General features: G+C 44.5%; 1 long non-coding RNA gene across 1 annotated transcript; it reads right to left on the reverse strand.

Annotated features, from left to right (window-relative positions):
- Window positions 1-5,592: 5,592 nt before the first annotated feature.
- LOC123373607 lies at window positions 5,593-7,817 on the reverse strand. Its single transcript, XR_006580780.1, has 2 exons — window positions 7,403-7,817; window positions 5,593-6,104 (listed from the first exon to the last, which is right to left on the reverse strand). It is a non-coding gene; the product is annotated as an uncharacterized LOC123373607 (long non-coding RNA).
- Between the last annotated feature and the right edge of the window lie 241 nt (window positions 7,818-8,058).

Consider the following 8,058-nt stretch of genomic DNA (forward strand, 5'->3'; position numbering starts at 1 on the left):
GAACTCCCCAGCTTCCAGCAAACGACTTACATCTCTGTCAACACACAAACATTAGCTGCCACAGGAGACTTAAATTCCAGGCATTTTGTTATTTACTGTAAATATTTTCACTCAGATTCAGTGTAACAGATTTTTAAAAAACCCTTGCCCCTCCCAACTGGTTGCTTGACCTTGCTTTGAGATAGGGAGTTGTGCAGTCTTCAAGTGTGCACTCATATATTACATTCTCATCATGCTCAGTAACACTTTAACTGCTCTTATCGGTTTCCATTATACTAACAAGCCCATTTGGTTTAGGCAAAAGCAACATTTATAATTATGTCTTTGTTTTTAGTAAGAATTGTTTGTTCACACATATTAGTAAAAATGTGAGATATATATATATATAATAATTATATATATATAATAATATATGTAATAATTATCCACAAATACAACGTTTGTTTTTAAAAGTCATATGATACATATAGTACATAATCAGCAATAACCCAAACTTAGGTGAATAAATTTAAGAATATAGTTTTATTAGCATCCAAGTATTCAGGTACATCACTCATGAAAAGTTGTACAGAGATGTAGTTGTGGAAAGCAAAATATATCAATGAGAAAAGATTGTCCCTCGGTAATTGAGAATTAGGTTAGGCTGTCCATTTGGAAAATACAATCTATCTGGGAAGTAGTTCAGTTACTTTCCTTACTGCGCTTCTCATCCGCACTTCAGCTCATCCCTCCTGGTATTGCCCAATGTTCAATAGGATTTTGTTGCAAATCATTTCATACCTCAGTCATCCATTTCCCCCTCTGCTTTAATCTGCTCAGCTTTTCCAAACTGGTTTCTATTGTAATAAATACATGATCCTTTAACCCCATGTAACTTGCATGCTGGAAAGGCTTCCAGTCTTCACTATGGTTTTGGTTTGATCTTTTTAAAATGGAGACAGAATGAACTCAACCCCAGCTACTTGTGCAGTTACTAGATATACACCCAGCTGTTCTCTACTCAGTGTTAGAGCAAGATGTCTCTAAAATATTCACATCCACCAGCTCTCTGTAAACCCTATAAGATTCCCTGCACAATTTACTAATCATAAAGGAAAAAAATAGACACAACAGAGAGAATGCAGTACTGGGTCTGGGCGGTGGTCTTCAGGGTGACAGAGTAAGCAAGGCAGAGTGACCATGGGGCCTTTGAGTTAATGTGGAAGTGTGTCTGGGCTGTAACTTTTGTAACTGTCTCAACTTGCCACAGCCTAAATTTGGGACACACACAAATTATCCATGCAGGGAAAGCTGAAATTAAGTGGGATTAATTCCTATAGTGTAACTCTTTTTATAGCCTCATTTCTCAGATTCTTTATGTCTGGTGAAAGTATTTTTCACTAGTAAAATAATTAGATGATTTATATGGAATATAGATAAGACATCATCTACTCATAAAAATTGTTCCAAATATACCAGTATAGTATACTTAAGCGGTATAAACCTAAGGCTATGGCTACACTTGCACTTCAAAGCGCTGCCGCGGCAGCGCTTTGAAGCGCTAAGTGTAGTCAAAGCGCCAGCGCTGGGAGAGAGCTCTCCCAGCGCTGTCCGTACTCCACCTCCCTGTGGGGAATAACGTACAGCGCTGGGAGCCGCGCTCCCAGCGCTGGGGCTTTGACCACACTGGCGCTTTGCAGCGCCGCAATTTGCAGCGCTGGAGAGGGTGTGTTTTCACACCCTGCTGCAGCGCTGCAAATGTGTAAGTGTAGCCAAGCCCTAAAAGGTGTTTATACTGGTATATGTGAGCTCATACATTTAGTTTAAGGCCAGAAGAGACCATTAAATCATCTTGTCTGAGCTCCTGCCTAAACCCAGGCCATTCAATTTTATGCCTACCAAGCCAAATGACTTCACTTAAACTAAAGAATTAGTCCTTAAGAGACTAAACTGTTGTGTGCCACAGGTAGAGAACAGGAGAAACCGAGGCACCACAAATGCCCAGGGCTTCTGCGATAAGCATAGAATTGATTAGGTGAGGCATTCCCAGATGATCACAGCAGACAATCTACACCTCATACTGCAGAACCCCCACCCCCCACCCCCCAAACCTTGCCAGTCTGACCTGGGGAAAATTCCTTCACAACTCCAAATTTAGAGATCAGTTAGACTCTTAACATGTGAGCAAGACCCACAGCCAGGCATCCAAGACAGAAGATTTTCTGTACCACCTGAGAGCACTGGTCCATCTTTACTAGTAACCTGTCTCTAGCTGTGGCTGATCTGATTGCTGATGCTTCAGAAGGGAGATGAAAACAAAACAAACAACCCAGATTACAATTGCGCATCAGGAGAAAAAAAATCCTTCCTAGCTTCTGCAGGTGACCAGCTGAAGCTCTGAAGCATGAGAATAGATTATAGTTCTTATAATACAGAGCTACAAGTGTTACAAGCATGTTGAGGACAATTTAGGCCTCATCTAAATGGGAAAGGTTTTCCAGAATAACCTAAGGCATGAATTTAAATTCAATATAGTTATATCGCTATAACCTCCCATATGGATACTCTCATTTTGGTATAAGAGAATTTTTTTTGGTTTTGCTTACATCACTTGGGGAAAAATTTAAGCTAAAGTGAAAAAAAGCCACTTTCACACAGGAAATACTGGTTTCCACAATGGGTTATACCAACATAACTATGCTTGTATAACTGTAACTAGTAAGAAGAATAGGAGTACTTGTGGCACATTAGAAACTAACAAGTTTATTTGAGCATAAGCTTTCATGGGCTACAGCCTACTTCATCGGATACATGCAGTGGAAAATACAGTAGGAATATATTATATACACACACACAAACACATACACACGCACACGCACAGAGAGAGAACATGAAACAATGGGTGTTACCATACATACTCTAACGAGAGTGATCAGTTAAGGTGAGCTATTACCAGCAGGAGAGAGAAAAACTTTTTGTAGTGGTAATCAAAATGGTCCATTTGCAGCAGTGACAAGAAGGTGTGAGGAACAGTGTGGGGGGGAAATAAACAGTTTTACTTTTTGTAATGACCCATCCTACTGTATTTTCCACTGCATGCATCCAATGAAGTGAGCTGTAGCCCACGAAAGCTTATGCTCAAATAAATTTGTTAGTCTCTAAGGTGCCACAAGTACTCCTGTTCTTTTTGCAGATACAGACCAACAGGGCTGCTACTCTGAAACCTGTAACTAGTAAATTTCCCATGAAGATGGATCTTTGGCACCTTTATACTAGTGTAACTCTTTCAATTACATAATCACACTCTTAACTGCAATAGTTAAATTGATACAGAAACTGCTTAGACTAGATTAAACTGTGCTTAGCAAACAAAGGACCCTTTATTTACAGCACAATGAGTTCACAGACCACTCTTTTTGTCACAACAATCTTTATGTATTTTTCTGACCTTACCATCTATAAAGAATAACAACCCTTCCTGAAACCTGTTTTGTAGGAAGCAAAAAAAAAACTAATTAGAATTAATAATGCTGTCAAAACTGTAATCTGTTGAAAAACTGGTGGAAATATTCTATAGCCCCTAAAAAAAAAAAAAAAAGAGAGACATTGTTCTAAGCAGACCACTAGAATGATCAGAAAGACCTCATCTTTTACGCTCATGAATTATTTAGTAGCAGGGAAAATGGAGCTGCCATGATTATAAACACAATTACACTGAGTGACCTGGCAAGACAAACAGCAGTTTGACAGGAAACAGGATGCTGCGGGGGATGGGGAGGAGAGAACTGGCAGAGAGCTCTGCGGCTGAATCAATAACTCTTTGTCAATCAGGAAGGCACCAGAAACCCAGTCTGCAGATTCCCCATCCCCCATTCAGCTCTCTCTCCACCTGGGCTTGTCAATCGTTGGCAGCACTAGATGAAAACAGAACGCAAAGCCATACCTCTGGGTGCCTCATCTCTAACATTCATGCCTCAGAGTTTCAGTTCCCCCCCCCCCCCCCCAGCTCTAGTGCATATAAAAGTTTATTAAATGAGGGAGGCAGGGGAAAGAATCAACTTTATCAAGCATTTTCCTTTTAGGGCTGGCTCAACCATTTTCACTGCATTGCAGCAGCAACTGGAGCATGAAAGGTATTATAGAAAACCCTTGTTCCCTCTTCTGCAGCAGTAGTAACTAACTTCTGAAAAATTTTGACCTTAAATTGTAAGTTGAGTCAGTTACACCCCCACTTCTCACCATTAAATGGTCCTTGTCTACACTACGGGGGGAAATCGATCTAAGATACGCAACTTCAGCTATGTGAATAATGTAGCTGAAGTCGAAGTATCTTAGATCGAATTACCTACCGTCCTCACGGCACGGGATCGACGTCCACGGCTCCCCATGGCGACTCCGCTACCACCGTTCAGGTTGGTGGAGTTCCGGAGTCGACAGGAGCTCATTCGGGGATCGATATATTGCGTCTAGATGAGACGCGATATATGGATCCCCGAGAAATTGATTGCTACCCGCCGATATGGCGGGTAGTGAAGACGTAGCCTCAGTTTCTGACTCAGTAACTGAATTGGGAATTAGAGGTGCTGCTAAATACTAAACTACACAGCAAGACCTCTTAACCAGCTCTGTGATAGAGGTAGTTTGTAGGAAGAAGAAAACTGCTTATTAAAACTCCACTGAAAACTGAAGGGAAAGTTGGGGTGATTTCCCCACCTCTGATGGCGTCAGCCCCTGACAGCTGGTGCCAGCCCCTGACAGCTGGTGCCTCTGCAGCTCAGTTTGGGGAAAGAAAAATTCCTGCAATGCACCACAGGCAAAAGTATTTCTAAACCAATTTCCTGGAGTAGGATTCCTGGTCTGCCCTACAAGACCTTCACTCCCACCTCAGATGGCACAGGATGACACAACCCAGGGTTCATTAATGTGCTCAGTATATGGAGGGGCTCAGCAAAGTGGGTGCTGCCTTTTCCTTGGGTAGGTGGTCCTAAGAAAGCATTAAATGGAGAAATAAATCCCCCATCCCTCAACCTGTCAGCACAAGCACCCTCAAGAAATTGGGCTTCTTGCAGGCTAAGGATGGCGGTGGGGGGTATTTTTGTGAAAGGCCCTCACTAAATATTGGTAGCAGCTCACCGCTTTTGACACTCTGTCCACCATGTCTCCTGTTAGGGGGTGTATGTGTGGACATCAGCCTATTGTATAACTATGTGGATAAGGCTTTATCTTTGAAACCGTCGAAGGCCTGTGCCCAGAAAATCTAAAAAAACCACCTGAAAACTGTTGTTGACAACTCCACTCTTCTGGTCAGATGAATCTCTCCACAGTAAGAATAAAGCTCGTCTGTTCTGGAAACAGAACATTCTTGGGGGGTTGGTCCGACTGAGACTGTGGAATTAATTCCCCCAGGAATTAAGGACCATCTCAAGCTTTACTGTCTTCTGCTCCAAGTGCAAGTGCATTTCTCTAATATAAATACACAGCAATGTATTTAAAGAAACAAACACTATCAAGACATTCCACTTCACGTGCTTCTTTCCCTGGGGAGAGGATTAGAGAACAAACCCCACATGACAGATATGAAGTCACATCACATAATGCACTACTAGAAGTGACTCAGATTTAAAAATTGTATTAAGATGATGTTTTTAAAAAAGTGACCGGTACAGAGTTTAAGCGTAGAAGTTACTGGTTATCAGGGAATAACGTACAGATTATCAGCGGGTGTGAAGTTTGGTTTAAGATCGGATGGCGTAAGGAATACATAATCTGCAATATCCCCGATTGGGGGTAAAAGGTTAACAGGTCAAAGTACAGACATTGAGATAGGAGGGTATGTTGTTCATATGATGGCCATGTTCAAGTGTGGAGTATAATGAGTGGATACGATGATGAGGATGGATTGACCCTCATTTGGTGAGATTTAACGTTCAGTGAGTTTATGGTTCCAGTTCATATGGTCCAACGGAAAAAGTCTCTCAGTCCCTTTCTCATAGTTGATGCATGAAGTCGCTCCGGCTCACTCCTCCTGGTACTGTTCGTGTCTGGTGATGTGTTCGGTGTAGATGTCTCTGGACCATCGGATGGTGTCTGAGACCATGAGGCTGTGATGAGTGACATATAAGAACCTATACAGAATAAAATAGGTGGGAGTAAGTGTGGTGGTGGAAGTTGGAGCAGAGGTGGGATTGGAGTGGGAGCTGCAAGAGCTGGTGCAGCATCTCTGCAGAACTTCCTGGACAGTGGACTTTCCCTCCAACGCCCATTAATACTAAGTAGCTGGTGGTGAGACCGGATGTGAAGGGTTTGCCTTAATTGCAATACAACTCATTTGTATTGAAGCCTGAGTTGGGACTACTCAGGTGAGCAAGAGCTGCAGGACCTAGAGAGCACAGTGATTGGCTATGTAGGCCAAATTTTGAACCAGGCTCAGCAACCATAATCATGGCCAGATTTCCCAAATGGATCAGCACACTGGGAGATGAGCTCTTTAGAATAAATCCATCCACATGGGTCACAGCAGGAATAGAAGGATATTGAGTGTTTTTGAAAAGCTAGGCCCTTATTTCAGTGCCTAAATGGGAGGCAGAATTATTTGGAGAAAATCTGAGCCCAATTGTGGAAACTAAGCACTTGAATTCTTTTGAAACTTTGGTCTTGTACAAATAGGATTGTACAGATATGTATTGGGCTTGGATGGATAGATAGTTCCTACAATATAATAGTTTTATTTATAAAGCATACTTCTGGACAAGGTACTGTCTAATACAGGGGCGGGCAAACGTTTTGCCCTGAGGGCCACATCGGGTTTCGTAAATTGTAGGGAGGGCCGGTTAGTGGAGGGGGTCGTGGCCTGGCCCCCACTTATCAGCCCCCCCGACTCCTGCCCCATCCAACCCCCACTGTTCCCTGACGGATCCCCCGGGTCCCCTGCCCAGGGACGGCTCCAGGCACCAGCAGAGGAAGCAGGTGCTTGGGGCGGCCAGTGGAAAGGGGCGGCACGTCCAGGTCTTCGGTGGCAATTCGACGGTGGGTCCCTCAGTCCCTGTCGCCGAATTGCCGCAGAAGAATGAAGCAGTGTGTCTGAGCTGCCGCCGAAGTGCCAATTGCCTTTTTTTTTTTTGCTTTGCCACTTGGGGCGGCAAAACAGCTGGAGCCGGCCCTGCCTCTGCCCCATCCACACACACCCACTCCCTGTCCCCTGACTGCCCCGGAACCCCTGCCCCTGACTGCTCCCTGCCAGTCCATTCAACCCCCACACCTGCCTGACTGCCCCCTCCCCCAGGACCGTGCCCCCATTCAACCCCCTATTCTCTCCCCAACCACCCCGCCCCCTATCCACACCCCCGCCCCCTGACCACCACCCCAAACTCCCCTGCCCTCTAGCCAATCCCCCCCTGCTCCCCCCCCCCCTTACCGTGCTTACCCTGCCACCGCCACCACGCAGCTCAAAGCACCAGATCAGGCCGGCCTCTGCAGCTGCTCTGCCCCAGGAGCTCACAGCCCCGCTGCCCAGAGCATTGCACCGGCAGTGGAGTGAGCTGAGGCTGCGGGGAAGGGTAAATAGTGGGGGAGGGCTGGGGATAGCCTCCCAGGCCAGGAGCTTGGGGGCCGGGCAGGACAGTCCCGTGGGCCCGCCGTATTAGACCTCTGGTCTAATATAATAAAGCTACAGTTTAAAGACATCATCATAAAACACCACCCTCATTATAACTCAAACAAATTAACTTAACTGAGGATGAAGAAGTGACAGAGATGGGATGAGCTACCCCTGGGAGGAAGGGAGCTCTCAATTTAGAGTCTTGTCTAAGCTAAGGACAATATCTGTAACATTGCAGCATATCTCCCTTCCCCCTCTTTGTGCTGCAATGCAGTGAGAGCAGTTGGGTGAGCTAATCAGCCTGCAGCTCTTGCTATTTAAAGGAACCTCTAAAAAAAGGCAAATCTGATTTTTCATTTTTCAAATGATGTCTCGTAGGATTGGAACAACTGCGTTAAAACCACCTATCACTACTGACGCACATGGCACTTGATCCAGAGTCCACTGAACTAAATGAAAAGAACAGGAGTACTTGTGGCACC

The sequence above is a fragment of the Mauremys mutica genome, chromosome 7, assembly GCF_020497125.1.
Source record: "Mauremys mutica isolate MM-2020 ecotype Southern chromosome 7, ASM2049712v1, whole genome shotgun sequence".
NCBI classification, from domain to species: domain Eukaryota; kingdom Metazoa; phylum Chordata; order Testudines; family Geoemydidae; genus Mauremys; species Mauremys mutica.